Source organism: Dromiciops gliroides, chromosome 3, assembly GCF_019393635.1.
Source record: "Dromiciops gliroides isolate mDroGli1 chromosome 3, mDroGli1.pri, whole genome shotgun sequence".
Taxonomy (NCBI): domain Eukaryota; kingdom Metazoa; phylum Chordata; class Mammalia; order Microbiotheria; family Microbiotheriidae; genus Dromiciops; species Dromiciops gliroides.
In genome coordinates, this window is record NC_057863.1 from 361,422,291 (window position 1) to 361,446,498 (window position 24,208).

At 35.9% G+C, this 24,208-nt stretch overlaps 2 protein-coding genes across 6 annotated transcripts in view; one reads left to right on the plus strand and one right to left on the minus strand.

The window, feature by feature from the left end:
• The window catches only part of MBD5 (methyl-CpG binding domain protein 5), a 445,079-nt gene extending 423,028 nt beyond the window's left edge, over positions 1 to 22,051 (minus strand). The window contains exon 1 of the mRNA XM_043995606.1: positions 21,934 to 22,051. The gene's annotated coding sequence lies outside the window, so the exon portion shown is untranslated. The remainder of the gene's footprint in view (positions 1 to 21,933) is intronic.
• An 859-nt stretch (positions 22,052 to 22,910) lies between these two features.
• ORC4 (origin recognition complex subunit 4) overlaps positions 22,911 to 24,208 on the plus strand; it is an 83,830-nt gene continuing 82,532 nt past the window's right edge. For 2 of the 5 annotated variants that reach the window (XM_043994841.1, XM_043994844.1), the window contains exon 1: positions 22,911 to 23,143. The gene's annotated coding sequence lies outside the window, so the exon portion shown is untranslated. The other 3 variants (XM_043994842.1, XM_043994845.1, XM_043994843.1) reach the window with 2 other exon arrangements.

A 24,208-nucleotide genomic window follows, 5' to 3' on the forward strand; every position in this document is an offset into this window, starting at 1 on the left:
TCAGATAAACCTAGAAAGACCAACAGGAATTGATACAAAGTGAAATGTACTGCATTCAAAATAACAGCAATATTGTAAGATGATCTGCTATGAATGACTTGGTTATTTTCAGCAATGCAATGATCTAAGATAACCCTGAAGGTCTTACAAAAAATGCAATCCATCTACAGAGAGAGAACTGATGGTATCTGAATACAGATTCAAGAATAATTTTTTGTTAGTTCCTTTATCTAAATTTTTGCTTTTGTCTGTTTTCTTTCACAACCTGGCTAATGTGGAAATGTTTTGTATGATTGCTCATGTATAGCTTATATTGAACTGCTTGAGTTCTTGGGGTGGGGGGAGTGGGGGTTGTGAGGGAGGAAGAGAGGAAGAGAACACAAAGTGATTTTTTTTTAAACTGATGTAAAAAAATACTAACTAGCAATATGAGAAGAAAAAGAAATTGAAGGAATTAGAATAGGCAAGGAGGAAACAAAATTATCACTCTTTGCAGATGATATGATGGTATACTTAGAGAATCCTAAAGAATCTATTAAAAAACTACTTGAAAATTAAACAACTTTAGCAAAGTTGCAGGGTAGAAAATAAACCCACATAAATCATCAACTCTTCTATATATTACCAACAAAATGCAGCAGCAAGAGATAGAGAAATTCCATTTAAAATAATTATAGACAATATAAAATATTTGGGATGCTACCTGCCAAGACAAACCCAAGAACTACATGAACACAATTATAAAACACTTTTCACACAAATAAAATCAGATCTAAACAAATGGGAAAATATCAATTGCTCATTGGTAGGCCATGCTAGTATAATAAAAATGACAATTCTACCTAAATTAATTTACTTATTCAGTGCCATACCAATCAAACTACCAAAAATTATTTAATAGAGATAGAAAAAAGACTAACAAAATTCATCTGGAAGAACAAAAAGTCAAGGATAACAAGGGAATTAATGAAAAAAAAATGCAAAGGAAGGTGGTCTAGCTGTACCAGATCTAAAACTGTATTATAAAGTAGCAACCATCAAAACTATTCTTGTACTGGCTAAGAAATAGAGTAGTGGATCAGTGGAGTAGAAAACACAGCAGTAAATGAATAAAACAAACTCCTATTTGATGAACCCAAAGATTCTAGCCTTCAGGATAAGAACTCACTATTTAACAAAAACTTCTAGGAAAACTGGATGGCAGAAACTAGACAGACCAACATCTTACACCGTACACCAAAGTAAAGTAAAAATGGGTACATGGGGCAGCTAGATGGCGCAGTGGTTAAAGCACCGGCCCTGGATTCAGGAGTACCTGAGTTCAAATCTGGCCTCAGACACTTGACACTTACTAGCTGTGTGACCCTGGGCAAGTCACTTAACCCCCATTGCCTGCAAAAACCAACCAACCAAACAAACAAAAAGAATTGTAAACTAGTAGGGATTGGAACTGTGTTTAACATGACTTGTATAATTTCCAGTACAACATTCAATGTAGTTGAGAATTTAATAAATTCTTAAAAAAAAAAAAAATGGGTACATGATCTAGACACATAGGGTGATAGCACAGGCAAATTAGAAAAGGAAGGAATAGTTTACTCATCACACTACTACTAGATCTATGGAGAGGGGAAGAATTTATGACCAAAGATGAGATAGGGAACATTATGAAATACAAAATGGATTCTTTTGATTGCATTAAATTAAAAAGGTTTTGCACAAACAAAACCAATGTAAACAAGATTAGAAAGAAAGAAGAAAGCTGGGGAACAATTTTTATAGCTAGTGTTTCTGATAAAGCCCTGATATCTTTTTTTTTATATATCATGACACTTTAATATTTGCAGAACATGTCACATATAGCATTATATTCAATCTTCACAACAACCCTATGAAGTAGATGCTATAATGATTATCAATTCACAGATGAGGAAACTGACCCAGAGAGAGATTCAAAGGATTGAGCCACAATATTAAAGACCTCATTTCTCAAAGAGAGAGAACTGGATCAAATTTATAAGAATACAAGTCATTCCCCAATTGAGAAATGGTCTAAGGATATAAATAGGCAGTTTTCAGATGAAGAAATTAAAGCTATCTATAGCCATATGGAAAAAATGTTCTCAATCACTACTGATTAGGGAAATGCAAATTAAAACCACTCTGAGGTACCACCTCACACCTTTCCAATTGGCTAATATGACAGAAAAGGAAAATGATAGATGTTGAAGGAGCACTGTTGATGGAGCTGTGAACTGATCCAATCAATCTGGAGAACAATTTGGAACTATACCCAAAAAGCTGTAAAACTGTGTATACACCCTTTGACCAAGCAATACTACTACTAGCTCTATATCCCCATGAGATTATAAAAAAGGGAAAAGGACCCACATGTACAAAAATATGTATAGCTGCTTTTTGTGGTGGCAAAGAATTGGAAATTGAGGGAATTCCCATCAATTGGGGAATGGCTAAACAAGTTGAGGTATATGAATGTATCCAAAGGAACATTATTGTGCTGTAAGAAACAGTAAACAGGCAGATTTCAGAAAAACCTAGACTTACATGAATTGATGCTGAGTGAAATGAGCAGAACCAAGAGAACAATCATTGTACACAGTAACAGCAACACTGTGTAATGATCAACTGTGATATATCAACATAGCTCTTCTCAGCAATACAGTGATGCAAGACAATTCCAAAATACTTATGATGAAAAAGGCTCTCCACATAAAGTAAAAAGAACTTATGGAGTCTGAATGCAGATTGAAGCATACCATTTTCACTCTTGTCATTGCTTTTATTGATGTTGTTGTTTGTACTTTTTTGTTTTTTTTTCTTTTGGTTCTGACTCTTCTCTTACAACATGACTAATGTGGAAATATGTTTTCCATGACTGCACTGTATAACCTATATCATATTGCTGGCTGGCCTTGGGACAGAGGAGGGAAGAGAGGGTGGGAGAAAAATTTGGAACTCAAAATTTTACAAAAGTAAATGATGAAAACTATATGTAACTGGAAAAAAAGGTCTGATAAAATAAAAAAAAAACTTTATGCAACAGAAATGAAAAACAAAATAAAACAATTTCTAAAGCTCAAACAGGCTGACACAAAGTCACGAAGACAGTAGCAGAAGTAGAATTTGAACCCTGATTGTAGGATAATATATTTAGACAATGGAAAGGCCTTAAAGGCAATAGAATCCAACCCCTTTAATTTAACATATGAGGAAACTGAAGCTGAGAAAGCATAAGAGACTGGCATGTGATTTCTGCTTCTTACTTTTCTAACACTTCAGTTTTCATGGACTTCTCATCATTCTTATGATCCCTTATGGCATTTGTTTCTCAACTTTATGCAGCAATATTCTTCCATTTTTACACTGTCCCAAGCATGTTGTTTACCCCATGTAAATTTGTAAAAAGATCTTCTTTACATTTAATTTTTTAAAAACTGTTTTTTCAAATTACAACAAATCTCAAGCATACAAAAATAATCTAACTTACAGATATTCATATATTGATAAGATCATTTATAATTTACATAGCCTCCCTTTATAGAGGACTAAAATTCTCAACTACCTCTTCATTTGCTACTAGCATTTCTGTTCCTTTCTAAGGAACCACCACGACCTTTATAGATTTCTCACGATATCACAAGGATGCCAATGAAGTATTTAGGCTCTCTACTTGTTTTCTCTAAGCCTTCCCACATCAGTAACTTACCCTCTTTTGAAAATACATTTCCCTAGGTCTGTTCTTGTTTCAAGTGCCTTTTTTATACATTCCATCACTAATTAATCAACAAGGATTTATCAATTAGCTGTTATACGCCAGTCTCTATCCTCAACATATTTATATTCTATCAAGGGAAACTAGATATACATAGGCAAGTACATACAAAATGAAAACAGTACAAAATAAAATTTTTGTCAGATGCAACAACTAGCACCAGGAGTGAATCAGGAATGGCTAAAAAGGTATAGCTTGGGGGCAGCTAGGTGGTGCAGTAGATAAAGAACCAGCCCTGGATTCAGGAGGACCTGAGTTCAAATCTAGCCTCAGACACTTGACACTTACTAGCTGTATGACCCTGGGCAAGTCACTTAACCCCAAGTGCCCCACCAAAAAAAAAAAAAAAAAAGTATAGCTTGGGTAATGTTCTAAAGCAAAGGAAGGATTCTACAAGGCACAGCTGAGATGAGAGTGAATTCCAAGAATAGGGGAGAGGTCTTAAATAAACTACATTTAATTTTCTGTTCTTAACTTTTTACTTTATGGTTCCATATTTCTACTTCTTCAGCTGTTCATATGGTCTTTGCCTGTACTATATTCAGCTATTCCAGAGGATTTTTACCTTCAAACTGGTTATGTATATCTATTATGATGTGATACTTCACTTTCCAAAAATGAGATAATAAAATATTTAGGTAAATAAATTTTAGATTTTATTACTGAAAATTACAAATGATTAAATATAACTATTAGAAATTGCAACTTTTTAAAAGTTGCATTCTCTTAATGAAGTATTTACCAAAATAAATGCTGTTGAGAAATACAATAGATGGTTTTACTTCAAGTTTACATACTTTACATTTAAATGCATCAAACTTTTAAATTATGACACAACTCATCTATATTTACTACAGCTTGCAATAATGATGATGAAGCTAAAACATGCCCACACGAGAATTTGACATATTCCCATTCAAACTGACTTCATTCATAGCACATTATGCAATATTAAGTAATCACTACATTGCCTTCAGTGTCAGAACAAATTTGCCACTTCAGTCTGATCTTTGTTAACTTTGAAAAATGTAGGCATATGATTGTAGGAATTACACTTTAAAATATCCAATAATGTTGCCTATTGTTTTGCCAACCCTATCCCCTCACTACATGTAAGGTTTCACATTCCATTACACAATCTCTAAAACTCTAGTCTGCTTCTTTACTTTCTCTATAGTCTTTCCTTTGGCAATCTCATTCACTGACACTGCAATGAGTACTTTCTTTATGGAAATGACCCCAAAATGTATGCCTCTAGTCCTGAATTCTCTTCTGGGATCTAAACCTATATCTCTACAGATCGATTATGTGTAAACAATGACACAGGACACATCACCATTACTTCAAGGTAAGCACACTGAAAAGCAACTGTATCTTTCTACCAAAAGTCCCTCTTTTTGATGACCGTGTTTGTTTGTTTTTTGTAGGGCAATGAGGGTTAAGTGCCTTGCCCAGGGTCACACAGCTAGTAAGTGTCAAGTGTCTAAGACTGGATTTGAACTCAGGTCCTCCTAGATCAAGGGCTGGTGCTTTATCCACTGCACCACCTAGCTGCCCCCTTGATGATTGTTTTTATAGGTGGTACCATCATTTGCCCAATTTGATATTCAACCTTGGTTGTTATTTTAAATTCTTCCTTATCATTATCAGTTAATGCGTCCTATCGATCACTCTTTCCCAACATCTCTAATATATGTGCCCTCCACTGTTCCCAATAAACTACCTAAGGATAGGACCTCATTAACTCCCCACCTGGACTACTACAATAGTCTCCTTTCTAAACCACTGCTCATACTACTGTAAGAACAAACTTATCCAGTTATAATTGGTCCCTTATTGCCTAAGGAATAAATATCAACTTTTTCAAAACCAACATTCAAGGCCAACTAACTAGCTCTTACCCCTTGTTATTTCCCCTTTATCTTCTATGGTCAAACCAAACTAAACCACATTTTGCTTCCCAAACAGGTTTCATACATTTCCCCATCTCTGTGCACTGGTTCACACAATTCCCCAGTTCTATCACTTTCTCAGTATTCCTCTTCATCAGAAGATGCTTATCAAACCATTAGAGCCTGACTCAAAGGTCACTACTCTAAGCCATTCTTATAATTGCCCAACTAATGATGTATTTTTCTTCAGATCTTACATAATACTTTGCGTCTTTATTAAACAAATATTAGTGTGTATTATACCTAGCTACCTTTGTATTCCTTCAAGAATTTGGACTCTGAGTGCAGACTTGATAACTTTCCACATCCTTAATTAGCAGAGTGATCTAGGAACTTAAAAGTTCAAGAAGTAAGGGAATTGAAGAATGAGTGGTTAAAACAATGACATACACTAGTATATACATTTTATATTTATACGGTTGTATACTACTTAAGAATACTTGATATGTCAAAATATGAACATAAAACAATTTAAACTACTGGCTTTTATATAGATTTTTAAAAATGGACTTGGCTCTTTGTCTTATTTAAATGTTTGCCATAAACTGACACAAGAATTTTGTGGAAAGGTCTTGGAGCTATAACTGAATAACCATTGTCTTAAAAAATTAAGATTACCTCTGAGGTTACTTTCAATTCAATGATTCTAAAGCAGGAACAGAATAACATTTTCATTAGAAGGTTAGTGCTAAAAAGTGTTTCCTCGGGGCAGCTAGGTGGAGCAGTGGATAAAGCACTGGCCCTTGATTTAGGAGGACCTGAGTTCAAATCCAGTCTTACACACTTGACACTTACTAGCTGTGTGACCCTGGGCAAGGCACTTAACCCCAATTGCCTCACCAAAAAAAAAAAAAAATTAAAAATCAAAAGTGTTTCCTTAACCCCAAAATGTACAATTCACCAATCCCTTCTCACTTCTAGAATTAAAACACTGGCATTTCTGACATTATTTCTCAATTTTTGACAAAAATACAAAGAAGTAACACTTTTCTATATTCTAGTAATTTGCTCTCTCAGCATCCAAACTGTTCCAGGTCAAGTATTACTACTTGATGGGTAGAGTTCTCTGACCTAATATCTATTCAATACTACTACCTTCTTTCATCCCATATAAAATGATTGAAGACCTTATTACCTTTTTTCTTTTATAGTCCACAGGTGAGACTACATAAAACAAACTATTTCTCTTAAGTGTACACACAAAGATTCCTTAGCTAGCCCCTCTCCCAACCTTAAAAACATCCATTTACCACAGGAAAATCCCTGCTCTCTCCTCCCCCACTTTGTTTCAACAATAAGCCTCAAAACAAAAACAAAAAAAATATCTTATTCTTAAGTAGTAGACATAGCAGTTCTAATAATACACATGCTTCATGCAAAAATCAAAGTCAGAAGTCAAATAAACAAAAAAGGTCCAGTTTTAAAAAATGAAAAATAAAAATTATTTCCTGCTCAATTTAAGTACCAACCATGTATATTGCAACCATTTAACCACTGTTAAGTTTTTGTTTCATTAATAGTACACAAGAGTGTTTTCACTACTTTACTGTTAAAGTTTGTACTGCTTAGTCTTTTGTGAACTGTCCTAAGACCACCTTTTGTTTTTTTGTTGTTGTTTTTTGTGAGGCAATTGGGGTAAAGTGACTTGCCCAGGGTCACACAGCTCATAAGTGCTAAGTGTCTGAGGCCAAATTTGAACTCAGGTCCTCCTGAATCCAGGGCCAGTGCTCTATCCACTGCGCCATCTAGCTGCCCCCAAGAACACCTTTTAAAACATGATTCCCATAGGAATATGAATTCCAATCCTCAAACAACAAATATGCAAATGAAGTCTTAAAACACAACCCATTTCTATGTTGAGGATATACAGAACTAATATTTTTCTTGTTTGCAATCAAGAGTAATGTTCAGGGGGGCAGCTAGGTGGCACAGTGGATAAAGCACCAGCCCTGGATTCAGAAGGACCTGAGTTCAAATGTGACCTCAGACACGTGACACTTACTAGCTGTGTAACCCTGGGCAAGTCACTTAACTCTCATTACCCTGCCCCCCCTCCCAAAAAAAGAGTAATATTCATATATGTTTAAGTACCATGCACCAATTCTCAGTAACAAATTCTTAAGATACTAGCAAAATATGGGTTAAGAACTGAGAACTGAAGACCTTTATTACATTTTAATAGTTAAAAGTCATTGGTACTTTTGGTATAATCTTAAAGACATCACAACTTGTACAACTACCTATTAAAAGGAATCCCTTTTTGTCATTCCTTATTAGAACTCCCAACCTCACCCTGCAAACATCAAGTCTCAGAGAAAAAAGGTGCATATTTAATCTGACATCTGATACTTAAATGGTGCTTCAAAGCTTGTAAGGTATTTTACAGAGTCTGTCACTTGAAGTTCACAACCGAAATAGAAATAATAGAGGCATCCCCATTTTACAGATGAAGAAATTATGTGGACAGGGTCACACAGCTGGTCACTATCAAAGGCTGGGTACAATTCTTCATCATTCTCTACTCACTAATCAGAAAGATATGGGTTTGAATCCTGTCTTTGACACTTGCTAGCTATGAGACAGCAAGAAAGTCACAACTTCTGTACTCCCTTTAAAGAAATCAGATTTTTTTTAGTATGTATATATGTTACTTATTATGCAATACTACAAAATTTGCCTTAATCACTATAGGAAACAAATTAGGAAAAATAATAAAAAGAATAATTTCAAAATAAGTAGAATAAGCTTTAAGTACAGCTCCCTTTTCAGAACATAAACTGTAAAATATCTGTTACTGATCTTCTGTAATAATTTATATTTTGTACTATATACTAACTAAACTCTAAAGGAAAAATAGTACTTCCTAATTATTTTTATAGTTTAAATAGGCTAAAAAAATGGGAAAAAAAAGTTTTATACATCTATTTAGAAAACGAACTTTTTGTTTAACCCTCTGATCTAAATTTTCCTATTTCTGTTTGTAGGCATTTAAAGCTTCTTGTCCAAATAGAACTCATACTTCTCACTCACCCAACATATATCTAATCAATTGCCACATCATGCCATTTCTATCTCTACAATATTTCTCACATACATCCCTTCCTCTCAATTCAAATGTTGTGAGAACAAAGGAGACCAGCAATACCATATCTTAAACTATACTATAAAGCAGTAATCATCAAAATTATTTAGTTCTGGTTTTAAAAAGAGTAGTCTGTTAATGGAAGAGATCAGGTGTAATAGTAGAAGCAAATAAACACAGAAACATACTCAGTGATACATGTAAAGACCTTATCTGGGGAGTTAAGGCCTTTTTTTGGGGGGGGGCAACTGCTGGGAAAAATGAAAAGCAGTTGGACAGAAATCAAATAGAGATTAACATCTCATAACACATGCCCCAGAAAGTTCAACATAAATACTTTACTCAGGTATAAAATGTCAATCACATCATAAACAAATTTGAGGAACTAGGAAGAAATTACCTTTTCAGATGTAGAATAATTTTTACCACATAAAATTAAAAAGTTATTGCACAATCAAAACCAATTCAGGTAAAATTAGAAGGAAAATAGTTGGGGGAGAGGTTTTTTTTTTTTCCAGAAGGTTTCTCTGATAAAGGTCTTATTTCTTACAACTATAAGGAAGTGATTCAAATTTTTAAGTACAAGAGTCATTGCCTAATAGATAAATGGTCAAAACATATTAAAGGGCAAGTTTTCAAAGGAAGAGATCCAAAATATCAACAGCCATATGAAAAAAGAAATGCTCCAAATCACTAATAATTAAATAAAGGCCAATGAAATCAGTGCTAGAGATACTACTGCACATTTCTCAGACTGGCAAAGACAACCAAAAAAAGGAAAATGATCATTACTGGAAGGGGTGTGGTAAAATAGGCATAATTCATTGTTGGTACAGCTCTGAACTGATGCAGCCAGTCTTGAAAGCAATATGCCTCCAAAGTCACTAAACTGAGATTGACCCAGGTATACCACTATTAGTCAATACCTTGGAGAGCAAAGAAAATGGAAAGGGACCCATATATACAAAAATGTTTGTAGCAGATCTTTTTGGAATGGCAAAAAGCTGGAAACTAAGAAGGTACCCAATGAACAAACTATGACATGGAATATTATTGACAAAATGACAAAAGGGATGTTTTTCAGAGAAACCTGGACATAGGAATTGTTCTGGAGTGAAATGAGCAGAATAAGGAAATCAATTTATATAATAATAACACTGCAAAGACAATCAATCTTCAAAGACTTAAGAGCTCTGACCAATGCAGTGGCCAACCACAATTCCACAGTAACAGTGAGGAAGATTGTTACTCACCTCCTTACAAAGAGGTGATGGATTCAATACCCAGAATAAGACATACATTTTTGGATATGGTAAATGTAGGAATTTGTTTTGTTTGCACTCCTTTAGGCATCTGCTACTTTGCCTGGTTTCAACACAAAAGAATATGATGTCAGAATAAGCTCATCACCTCTAATCTCATCATCTTGCTACTAAGTGACTGACAGCACCTTCTTCAGTCTTCTCTCCCCTCTGATTGGAGGGGTAAAGGGAAAAATACCAAACTCCTCCCAATGCCTTCTTTCAGAGTAGGGCAGATACTGGACTTTCAGTTCACTCTGCTGTATATATGCTGCTCTACCTGACTTCAACTCCATGGAATACAAAATGCTTCCATGCTCAGTATCCCCCTGGTATTCCCTCCTCCTTCCACTTTCTTGCCTCCTTTTGTGTTTTCTTCCTCCATTAGATTGTTAAGTTCTTTGAGGACCATGACTGTCCTTTGAGGACCATTAACTGTATCCCCAGCTCTTAGCTCTTTGCCTGGTACACAGTAGGCATTTAATGTTTACTGGAGTTCAAATCCTGTCTCAGAAATATACTGTTATCCCAGGCAAGACATTTAAACAATTAGCCTCAGTTTCCTTATGTGTAAAATGAGGATAAGATTGAGATAGCTGTAAAGTGCTTTACAAATCTTAAAGTGCTCAATAAATTTTAGTTACTACTATTATTTCTCTACTTTCTACCACTTTAGTAAAATATTGATGGGGGGGGGGGGGAGAAAGGAAACCTTGAACTCCTGACACACCAAAGACATTTGCACACAGTGTCATGATCTACTGGCTAGAAAACAGCAACAATAACAATAACCAGCATTTACATAGCTCTTTAAGATTTTGCAAAGTATTTTACATGTTATCTCTTTTGATACAATAACCTGATGAGGTGAGTGTTATTGTTATTATTATTATTCTAATTTTACAGATGAGGAAACAGGTTGAGAAAGGCTAAGTGACACGACAAGGCCCACACAGCCATTAAGTGTCTGAGGCTGAATAAAATTCAGTTCTTCTTGACTCCAAATCAGCAGCTCTTTCCTCTATTTCACCAAGCTAACTAATGTAGGTAGTCTGCAGGAGAAACTTCAATAACAATCATGTCCTTAAGTAAAACATAACAATGATAGTCAAGTTTAAAATTATGATACAGAACAAGTAGGGAAAGTCCAAACAGAGACTAATTTATTTGCTATTCTCTTTAAGGATAATTCGGTGAATTACATTTAAAACATCCCAAAGTCATGATAATCTATATTATTTCTAAAAGAACTTGAGAGGAAAAAAAAAACCTATGTTTTTCTATTATCCATTCAGATGTAGAACAATTTTTATTAAAATTATATTGTTAATCTGATCTAAACTAAACTTCCCATGTTGTTACTTATACCTATTTTTTAATAACCTATCTTGGTGAAAACTGAAAGCAGTTTGTTATTCTTTCTGAGAAAGGGTCTTCCTGTGCTTAAAAATGTATTAAAAAGTCCCTTGAACTTCACTAAAGCTGAATAAACCATCATTTTAAACTTTCCTCTTAGGTTTTATTTTCATACCTTTTAATAACATTTGTGACTCATCTTTAGTTATAGTATCCAGAAGTGGACACGGCATTATATTAATGTCTATTAACCCACATTTAGAAGTTAGGTGATAAAGTGTATAGACTGCTAGAGTTAGAGTCAGAAAGACATCTATTCAAATCCCTATTCAGACAGTCATTTGCTGTGTGACCCTAGGGGACTTCAGCTCTCTCTCAGCCTCTGTTTCCTTAGCTATGAAATGGGGACAACAGCATCCATCTCCCAGGGTAATTGTGAGGATCAAGTGAGATATTATAGTAAAGTCCCTTGCAACCATGATATCATATCAATGCTATCTATTATGTTACATTATATAAATGCTAGCTATAATTTATTATTTAAAAATTTCAAGAGGAAAAAAATAGATTCTCTAACTCATTCAGGTTGATTATATTTCAAGTTAAAATTACATACAATTACTTTTTTCTTTTTGCAGGTGGAAATACATTATGGGAAATAAACTTTAAGACAGTAGTTGACTTGGCCAAGGCACATTTTTTTATAGTTAACATTTTCTATTCCTTTCAGTCAACTATGTGATTAGATGTGATTTGCTGTATAAAATCATTTACAAAATCCTGCCTGTTCCATTTTCATATTTCATCAAAGATGCCCTTGTATATTACATATGTACATTGTGCATGTAATTATTCTCATAAAGATTGTATAGAGATGGGAAAAGAAGACATAGTATCAACAGTTACTGATATTTTCTTCATTGTATCTTTGGGAGTAATAACTCTTATAATTGCTTTTAACTATTTGTTACCCTCCTCTTTCAAATATTTTGAGAACTGATCTCAACATGCTTAACCTATATCCCCTTCAGCACAGTGTACTCTGGTGTCGTCTAGTTGTTCTTCCTATCCTTTTATTTAGTCATTCCTATTTGCTCAAGCAATATGTCAACACATCCCTTAAAAAGAGTCATACCATCTTTTGAACATCAATATTCCAGTGGTAATGCTATATGGCACAGCTTCAACTTACAGAAGGCCAGTCTCCAAATAATTAAACTTGTGGGTTACACAAAAGTCAATGCCGAGGTCCATGATGGGTTGTACAAGGATACAATATATTACGAGCAGAGATTTTCTAATTAGACAGTGATGTGGTCCTGGTACAGAGGGGGAGAAAAAGATTGTTAACTGATGGAGAGCACACATGCTCCATTGGTAACTGTTTAATAATAAGAGGTCTACAGGAAGGCGTTCAGACTCTCCCCCCCCCCAACAAAATGGCTGGACCCCTGTGGATTTATGTGGACGAGAATCAGACAGGTTGATAAGATGTAGACAAGCTGTGATCTACATCATTAAAAGGATTATCAGCAATGATGGGACCAGATTAGGTGATATATTGAAGAAGTATTGATTATACACAAACCATCAAGGACAATGTGATTAAGTAAAAAGGGCACTATAAACAGGCTCAAGATACACTTGGGTTCCAATTCCACCTCTGACACTTCTTATCTCTGTGACAATGACCCAAACCCTCTAAGCTTCTTTCTGCATCCATAATATGGTAATAATACACATAATACCTACTTAATAGATTTTGTTAGGATGAAATGAGATGAAATAATAGTATTCTGTAAACCTTAAGTCACTATACAAATATCAGTTATTATTATATTGCTCCCTGGTTTTTCACTTTCTAAGACTGGCTCCTTTGATTCTTGAGAAAGCCATGTTGATTTTTTGCAACAATATTGTCTCTTTAAGGTAATAATCATATCTGACATGTATCTAATGCTTTAAGATTTGTATAACATACTATATAAATACAGTATCTCACTTGATATTCATAACCCTGTGAGAGAGATAGCAGAGGTATTATTAAACCCATTTTCCAGGTATTTGTTAGGGTGCTTTTTCTGTGTCTTATTAAGTCAGGGCTGTTATTTCCAAGGCCACTCACTTTTCATGTTTTCCAAAGGTTCTTTTCTAAACTTCAGGTTTCATTGTTATTCTTCCAGCCTCTAGTATGATTCTTTATTTTTCAAAAAGGCTGCTAATGGTCCAGAGAATATGGACAGTTGTTTCAGTATTCAGAGCTTTGTAATCTGAATATATAACTAATGAAAGGATCCTTTTGCCAAATTTTCACCTATATTCCAATGGGGTTTCTCATATTTCCCAGAATACTTTTTGTACTTGGTTGTTGGTTTAAATTTTAATGAAAATCAATATGCCACATAATATCCTATGTTATTGTTTGGTTGTTTTCAGTCATGTCTGATTCTTTGTAACCCTTTTTGGGGTTTTCTTGGCAAAAGATATTAGAGTAGTTTACCACCTCCTTCTACAGCAAATTTAACAGATAAGGAAATTGAGGCAAACAAGGTTAAGTGATTTACTCGGGGTCACACAGCTAGAGAAGAGTTAGAACAGTGTTAAACATTGGCTGGAGAAATCTTTTGAGTCAATTTACCACCTAAAAAACACACAAACCAAAACATCAGTAGCAGCAGCCCCCAAAATGCACTTACAAAAATAAATTAAAACCTATTTTCATATAGGGCTAGAAAAACCTCTTTTCTTACATAAAACATTCCAAAATAGACTAAAGTCCTTAAAAGTAACAGTTGTTTTTCCTGATTGGTGATATTGTAGTATATTTTTCAAACTGTAAATCAAAATCAGCAACCAAAAATATACTATAAGCTTATCAAACTCAAGTCTATAAAACTGTTATTTCTATTTAAGTAACTGAGACATAGGTCATAACACCTTCTGACTAATAAGTTATTAGGACACTTGTGCCTATATTTTGGTAGGAAACAAGCTTCTGTTTTAGAATTCTCTGAAATGAGCTTGAGCTTAAAGCCTTTTAAAGGTAAAAACAGAATAGGAAAAACATTTGTTAGGGAGTGGCAAGGCTAGGAAAATTCTACATCTATGCAAAAAGCAGCCCTATCATTTTTGACAATTTTCTGTAGCTTCATGAACATACTGATATATCGTAAACTGAATGCTACAGCTTTAATTGAAGTTTGAACATTATAAACAGTTACATGTCTGGCTCTGGCCTGTATTCTAATACCATCAGCAGAACAGGGATGGGAAGCATAAACAAACCTTTTAACTAGATTACAGTCTCTAAAATGGCTAACAAACCCTTAAGCAAAAACTCCTATTTGACAAATCTTAAGGAAGGAAAAATATTCTGAAAATAGTTCTAAAATAATAATTCCTGGAATGACTGTAATACATGTTTGATTCTATATAGATTTCAATGCCATTTAATATTCTTTGTGATATTCTTTATTTACTTATAACTTCAAAAGTAATAAAAAACCTTTATTCTTAGATAACTCCCTTATTAATCGGCTTGTCACAAATAGGACAGCATTTTTCAAATTATATTTCCTGCCCCCCCAATGTAAAATACTTATTCAACTCTATTCATCATGCTTATTTATTAACATTATGCATCTAACAGATTAAATTCATGATTAGCAGACTGACCAAGGTAGATATGATCCACTAATCTTCATTAGATATATAAGATAAAGTAGGGTTAGAACCAAAAGAGTAAATACAATGGTACTGTTAACACTTAGCTAAGACAAGTATTTTTATAGGTTACTAATTGAAATGGCATTATTATTATTATTGTTATTATAAAATGTTAGGTTAAGAAATAATGTTTCAACACAAAGACCATCTATTAATTCCTGATACTAATAAACCATGGTTAGTTAATGTACTTTAGAGGAAAGCAGAGGTATATCACTATCAAATAGTCAATTGAAGGGAAGAGAATAATTAATTTAGAGAATTACTAGACAATAAAGGTAATAAAAAAACTTTCACAAAATAAAGAGGTTAAGGTTTTCCCCTGTCAAATTCACTTTTTGATTTGGTACATTAATGTTACTTACACTTCTATGACAGAATGTTACCTCAAAAAACTCCTTAATATTTGTTTTTCTGACTCTAACTGCAAGTTCATGAAATGGGGGTATTTGGGCAAATTAATTTCTAGATTAATTCGGGATTAACTAAAGAAGCTTTTTTGTTTTTGCCTACTTATTAAAAATTTAACCTAGTATTTTCAAAATGACTACAATACTGATGAAAAAATAGCAGCAGCAACAACAACAAAATCAACCTTAATTCTAGAAAGATGAAACTCTGCCCTGAGGGAGAAATGAAAAAATAAATCCTCTGTTCTTGCAGTGGTGGTGGACTGTGGGAGAGGAATACTTCAAAAACTGTCATTCTTTAGGGATGTTTGTTTTTTCTGAACTTTATATTTTCCTCTCTTTTTTCTTTATTTTTTGTTATGCTCCTTGAGGAGGGGGAAGGGCATATTTGGTAATAAAGGTATAAATACAAAATATAAAAATAATTAAAATTTTAAGAATTAAAATTTTAAAATGTTATCTTGTATTTGACAGTATTTATATAATTTTATAGCTGAGTGTTAACAGAAAGATCTTTGTTTTATAATTTAAAAGTTCGCAACACCACTGGGTCACCACTGTTTTATTAGTTTTAATACTATAATAGTATAGTTCTCGATTTGGCTCAAGGTTGTTTGGATGTCCATTGCTTGCTTACTTGTCATTCACCCCACCCTCCACCCCAACTCCTCCCCATACACCTTCCTTCCACCTACCACCCACCCCCAAACACTGAGGTAGAACAGTGTTCTAGTTAGGTGAGTTAATGAGCACTTGGTGAATAAGTCAACAGTTGCTTTCCAAATACTGTCAATAATTTAGTCATTCTGAGATAATAACGCTTTTCCTTCAAAGGAAACATTAGAGGAAATAGGAAGATGCCATAAAGTCAATCTTATAGATGCAATAGTAATTACCAGAAGGCACAAAAGGAAAACCAAATACCTTAGATATTAAAACATGTGCATACCTACTAGGCACTTACTGGCCATTGTTGGTTTATTTGCTCAGTCCACATTAAATATTAGTTTGCTACAATCAAGTCTCAACTGTTATGTTTTCAAATGGCAAATACTGGGTCCAACTATAGAATTTCTAAACCATTTATTATCTGAACTTATGGAAAGCTCAAATGTTTAAGTGCTGTTAAAGGCCTGGTAATTTCTCTTAAGGCACAGTAAGGATATTTTCACTTCAATAAAGAGGAAATAAAAGCAAACCAAGTTGCATTCTGGTCTGATATGCTTTATATATGTCCCCAGGAAAAAAAAAAGTCCTTTCCCATTATTATAACGCTATAATTTTTGTTATAAGCATATTAGTAACCACTACTAATTATTTACACTTTATTATTACATTAAATTAGTATACAAAAAATAATTTTTCTAAGGGAGAAGATAAAAGCTTTTATAGTTTTAGAACTGTACAATATGAAGAAATGTGAAAGCAATCAAGGAATAGAAGTAAATATTTACTTGTCTTCATAAAATAACATAACTTGTACCTCAGATATTGTTCTCAAAAGGGGGTCTTAACATTTTTTGTATCATGTACTCCTTTGGAAGTCCGATGGAGCCTACTGACATTTTCTCAGAGTAAGGTTTTTGAACAAATAAAATACATAAGATTACAAAGGAAACTAATTATAATCAAATATCAAAATATTTTTTAAAGTAAGTTTATAGACCCGAGGAGAAAACTCTTGTTCTAAAAGGAATACCACATAAAGGGCTAACATGAGTTCAATCCTTTTGTTACCTAATGGTAATTCCACCAGAACTACTAACCATGATATGAAATGGTATGAAAATCCCTGTTTCTTGGGCATTTATCTATGGACTTGTTATCAAATAACTTATAGAAACACCACCAACCATTTTAATGTCCTAACTTCTTTAGAACTGAAAAGCTTAGCTATCAATTCTAGCAGGCATCCAATATGCTTTAATAAAAATTCCAAAATAGGGCATAGTACTACCTAATTAAATCATACTTAAGAAATGGTATACTGCCAGGTGTTATATAAATAAAATATGGAGAGAAAAAAGAAACAAAAGTAAAAATACATAAGAATTTCCTGAAAATAAATTTTTAAATTATGTGAGAAAAACTGCTAAATATGAGTTGATATCAGCAATTTACCTCTTGAGAAAAGTTTTCTACAGCTTACTTTTTCAATTAAAAAATGCTCATTTTAAAAACATTCTGTTATAGTATTGGTGACCTTAGCATCATTGTGGTTAGTACTGGAGAACTAGAAATGGAAACCATATAATCTATTTTCATTGTCCAAAGGGAGTAATGGAAACACCCAGAATACTGTATTAAGTGGAAAATTCATTTCTGTTTTAATAACATACAGTAATGCTCTTCTAAACACATGCTTTTCCCACCTAACAGTGTCTATTTAATTTATGTAAAAGATACATTATATAGAAACATACAAGCATTATAGTCAACAGATTTGGAATACATCAAAAATATTTCTTCAGGTAAATATATTATGCAATCTATTTTGGGGTTTTCTGGCAAATTTCAGGTATGTGCCACTGATGACTAGAGGTAGATCATATCCACTGCAAAGTACAAAGCTCATGACTGTTTGGATAAGAACTGTATCCCACCCCCTCACCGCCCCCCCAAAACCCCCAAAATCCAAAACCCTCTAGGGAGAAGAAGAACCTCTAAAATAATTGCTACTTTGCATAGCTGGGGCAAGAGGTCTCATTACTCCAATGGCCCTTCATTGTATTCATTGCCTTATAAAATTAAAGTCAACTAAATCAGTTTCAAATCAAAATTTGTAAATATATTTTTTCTGAGTTGATCAGCCATCATTATCTATTAAAATCCTATCATTTATAAAAAAAAATTCTTTAAGGATATTTTGTGCTTTAAGATGGATAGTAGTCTTTCTTTTCTATAACATGATATATCTATATATACATATCTATATCTATATCTCTCTATATATCTATACACACATATATATGTATATAATCCAACTGTAAAGGAAAGACTGGAAATGGGGGAGGGGGGAGACCAGAACACAAAATTATTATTTGAATAAAAAGCTTGGGAAGAGGGGGAAGGGAGAAACACATCTAAAAAGACAGCATTCTAGGTCTTGAATTTTATTTATCACAAAAAAGTCAGTTATGGGTTCTTAATACAATGGTGAAAGGAAAATAGACTGCCCGATTAAAATAGGGGTGGGCGGGTGAGGGGTAGGGAGAGCAAATTTGGAAGGAAACAACCTGATTCTCACAAGAAAGTGATAAACCATTTGATTATGGATGAATTCAATTTAGAAAATTGATGCCAAATTGCTTAAATTAAGATAGAAATGCCTTGTTTATTGTGTTTGATTTTTCCCTTAACCTCATAGAAATTCCATGCTTTTCAAAACCCAATTTCTTGGTGTTTCATGAAGACCAAACTTTCAAACATAATTTTAAAGAAAAACTGAAAAAGTTATACAAACTGAAATAAGGCAGTGTGATCTTGTGGTAAGACCATTTGCTGAAGGTAAAGAACCCTAAATTCTAGTCCTTATGTTGCCACAGCAAAGCAGTGTGAACTTGGACCCAGCTTACTTAAACATTCTGGGCCTCAGTGGATATATTTGTAAAATTGGAGCTTCATGGAGAAATGTTTGGGGCTAAATTATTTCTAAAGTCCTTGTGAGCTAAAAAAAAATTATTCGTTGAATCAAAAGAGTTAGACTTGAGTCCTGTTATTAGTTATATGACCTTGGTGAAGTGCATTAGATTCTCTGCATCTCAATTTCCTCATCTGTAAAATGGGGGTAATAATATTAGTATTGTCATAATGTGGTGTGGAAAGTTCTTGGTAAACCTTAAAGCATTATATAAATACGAGTAACTATTATTATACTTCTATGACACTAACAGTACAACGTTTCCCAAAAAAATATGATAAAAAAACCCTCACCAATATTATTCTCAAATGGTAGTTAATCTGCTTCAATTTGGGAAATTTAGGATCAACAGTTCATAAAGGGTTACTTAGATAATAATCTACACAAGGTATTGGGGGTGGTTTTCAGGGACTTAATAGAACAGGGCAAATAAAATGTATTGTACTCAAGATACAAATTTAAGAAGTTTTACTTAGCTGCCTACTGGGTAACTATTTTGAACCACCCCAGTTATCTACACAATTTTCTTCACTTTAAATTGATTTCTTCACTAAAGTGCCACCCTATGTCTCATAAGTTACAGGTTGCTCTGGTTCTATCTAGAGGATAGGAAATCATAGCTGGACCTGAAATGATATTGATGTTAGGGGAATAAACTTGAACATGGCACAGGTTTCTGCTTGCATATGAAACATGTCAATATCACCTCAAATAAAGACAAAAGAAAGACTATACTGATTTGTAACAAGAGAACAGGAAATAGATTCATATGTTTATTTCAACAGCTTTTTTTCTTGCATGTAAATGACTACTTTTGCACAAGTTGTTAATTACAATTTTACAGAGCAAGTTTCTGCACATATGCATGTTACATTAAGAACACTAATATAATCTCCTTTGACTTAATAATCTAAAAAAATATAAGATTAAAATTAAAAATTCCTAGTAATATTTATTTCCTTAATCACTTATTCATAATATTTATATTACATATCATTCTAGATTTATTTTTTCCCATCCTTTCCAGGCTGATCAAATTGCTGTTTTCATATTGCTAGTCTGATCACAAAATTGCTGCTTTACAGAAGAATATTTTTTGCTGACATAAATTATGGGATCAGAGATACCAATGCATTTACAAAGAAAGGATTTGTGTGTGTATATGTACGTGTATATCTCTCTTCAAATAAAGGATAAAGAACATGCATGTATGAAACTGAATCCCATTTTCTAACTCAAGCCTTACTAAAAGGCCTACATACTAGCGTTCAGAAACATACTTTCTAGCATTTGTGAAATGAAAGCACTCACCCAATTTTAAGGAAAATCAGTAAAGGAAGGTTATTAACAAAAATAGAAAATAATATTTTTTAATAAAAATAATGGCTGAATAAACTTGAAGCCTTATATAACCTTTGTCATTTTTTTGTCTGACACCATGACTCTTACACTTTGTGATTTCCTTGACTCTCAAAAGCATCTTTCAAATTTTTTTCTTTTATATGTAATAAGCAAATAGGTTCACTACCCCAAGAGATAAAAAATTCATCGCAATTTACAAGAGTAAATAAATAATTCAGTTAAAACTGAAAGTGGTACCCAATCCAGCAAACTATTGATGGAAAATCTTGGCCTTCCTTGAAATCAAAATAACAAAAGTTTTCAAGTGGGGGTGACTTATTTCTGCTAACTTAAAAGGAGTGGAATACCCAACTGAATTATACAGCAGTTATAATTCAAGCCTTACTGAAAACAAATTCCACCAGAAATGAATATGGAAAAAATAACAGGTATTATTTAAACTTTGTCTTTTGAGCATTAAACTTTATATAGTGATATATGGAACCAATTAGCTAAAAAGTGAAGGATAGAAGACAAACCATGCCCTACCACTTCTATTAGTAAATATCTTCAACACTTTACAAGAGAAATCTATATCTCTGAGAAACAAATACAACTAAAAACTGAAATTTCAACCACAAAACCAAAAACACCAAGAAGCCTACTCCAAAACTGGAGTCAATATCCAAATTAGATACAGGGCCAAAAAGGGGAAAACACTCACGTCTATAAATGGGCAAAGTAGTTCTAATACAATCCATACTATGACATTTCCCCACTCAGAATCAAACCCAATGTAGGTTTTACTGGGCAAAGGGAAAAAAAGGCTCTGCAATTGAATTTTTTTTAAAGTGACAGATCCAAAAAGTCTCAGCCAGTGTCTGTCTGTCTGTCTCTGTCTCTGTCCCCCTCTCTCTCTGTCTCTCTGTCTCTGTCTCTCTCCTCCTCCTCCTCCTCTTCTCTTCTCTCCTCTCCTCTCCCTTCTTCCCCCCCACAGAACCCTATTGCAGGAAGGGGTTTGTTTTTCTGTATTACCCCAAAGAAGCAAAGAGATAATCTGCCAAATGAAGGGGAGAAATCACTTTTGCAAACAACAAATAAAAATAAAAGTGTCCTTTTCCTGGCTAGCAAGAGGGAGATGGGCATCCCACCAAACACACACTTTCTAGTCCATCCCCTTCTTCAGTTCCCTCCCCCCCCTCCCAGCACCACCACCTACGCCCCCCACTTCACCCCCCGATCTCCACTGCGTATGTGGTTTGGTGCTACTGTTGCCCCGAAGTGAAAGTCAGAGCCAGAGGGAGGCAATGAAGCCCCCACAGACACACTTACCTTTCCTGCCCCCCACTTTTGAGTCCCTTCCCTGGAGCTGTGGAGGATGACACAAAGGGTAATAAAGGGGGGGAGTGGAGGAGGAGGAGGAGAGGAGGAGGAGGAGAGGAGGAGGAGGAGGAGGAGGAGGAGGAGGAGGAGAGGAGGAGGAGGAAAAGAGGAGGAGGAGAGCTGGGGGAAGTGGCTGCTCCTGGGTGTAGTGAGATGTCTCCAGCCAGGGCCAAGCAACAGCAGCAGCTTTAGCAGCAGCAGCAATAGCAGCAGCAGCTTTAGCAGCAGCAGCAGCAGCTTTAGCAGCAGCAGCAGCTTTAGCAGCAGCTTTAGCAGCAGCAGCAGAGAAGGGGCTGTGTTGCTAAGAGGCTTTTGGTCTCTTTCTCTCCTCCTCTCACGGCCAAAGAGAGGGGGGTGGAGGGGGTTGAGGAGAGAGAGGAGGGGGGCAGGAGTGGTAAGGGGGGGGGTTAGAAGAAGAAGAAGAAACTCTCCTTCTCTCTCAGGCTCAATTCCCCTCTCTGAGCTCAGGGGTGGAGGGTGGGGGAAGGAACTCAATCGCCTCCCCCCCTTCGCAATTCAAGGTTGAAGTGGGGTAAAATTAGTGTCCTGTCCCTTTAAAAATAGAAATAAAAGGTGCCCCCCCTTAGCCTCTGCCTCTCTCTTCATCATCAGCTGCTGCTGCTGCTGGGGTCTCTCTGGTTTGGGGGGGAGGGGGGTTCTGTTAGAAGAGATGGGAGGTTCTCACTGCGCATGTCCCTCCCTGACGGGAGGCTGGTTGGTCGAGGGCAGGAGGAGGGGGAGGGGAGGAAATGAGATGGTTACCCAGAGGGCACCTCGGCGCCCGCGACCCGGAAGGTGTTGGAGGTAAGGACGGGGGTGAGGGATAACGGGGGAAGGAGGCGGGGGCAGGGGGGGAGACGAGGAGGAAGAGGAGGAGGAGGAGCGGGAGGAGGAGAAAGAGGAGGAGGAAGTTGAACTTCTCGGTTTTCCCCTCCCACCTCGAGGAGGGCTGATGAGCGGAAGTGGGCGGGGAAGGAGTAGAGGAGTCACGTGGGATGAGAGAAAGGGGCGGGCAGTGTATTGGGAAGCCCCGGTGCGGAGCGGAGCATGCCGGGATCTATCGCGCTCTGGCCGAGGCAGGAGTAGGGAGGCTAAGCCCGTCGGGCTGAGGAGAAGCGGACGCCCCCGCCACTTTGGGACACGCCGTCTTCGCTCTCCGGTAAGGACCGAGGCAACCTGCGTACTCAGTGAGTCTAGGCCGAAGCAGGTTGCGAAGGAGGGAGGGAAGCGAGGCAGGCGCAGATTCCACCGCCCCTCTGGTGACTGGAGACCAGAGGAGGAAGGAAAAATGAGGAGGAGGAGAATGAGGAAAGCAAAGGAGGCTTGCTAGGCCGGACGGACCCCAGCAGGACCAGCCAGCCTCCAGATCCCACCGCCGAGGGCCCCGCTCGATGTCTGGTGTGGAAGCTGCCAAGGTCGCGGCCACGCTGGGGCGTGTTGTGGCGGAGGAGCGATACTTTGAGAGGGAGAGGATGGCTTCAGGTGAAGGTCCCTAGGCTGTTCATCGGATGGACCACAGGGTCCATCCTAGCATTTGGGGGGAGGGGAGGAAGGGAGAGAAATTGTCTTGAAAGGATGGGCCTGGGAAAGCTGACGCAGATGTGTGCATTTTTTCCTGAGATGCAGTACTCCAAGTATTTATTCTCTGCGCCATTCCCTCGTTACCCTTGGTCGCCCCCACCGTCTCCATCTGGTCCTCGTTGGGGGAGGGAGCCGGCGTGGACGCCTGGGAGTCTCTCCCCGGGCCCGCTGTTCTCGAAACCTCCACTCACTCCTACGTCGTCTACCCTTCTGAAGCCGGGGATGAGGTTGTGTAACAATAATAATGATGATGAATAATCGGAATTTAGATAGCGTTTTAAGGAAACCTAGGGATGGACTAGGAATGTTGGTGTGGGGAATTGCAGGGGGGAAGGGGGGGGGTTTCTGGTGATTTGGTTCGATTTCTTTGGCTCTTAAACTAAATTTGATTCCCTACCCAAATGAAATGCTCAGAATTTTGTGAGGGAGGGAGGGAGGAGAAAGGTTGTTATTAAGTGGTTGTTCTAAAGGTCACTTTTGATCTTAGTGCTAGAAGCTAATGGGGTTGAATAAGCTGGGGAATTTATGTAAATAAGACTTCTTTTGCAAAACTGCATATTGCTACTCTTCTCTCCATTAAAAAAAAAAAATCTGATGCAGATCTTGAAGAGAAATCTTCTTTAAGGGTACTTATTTTCTAAAA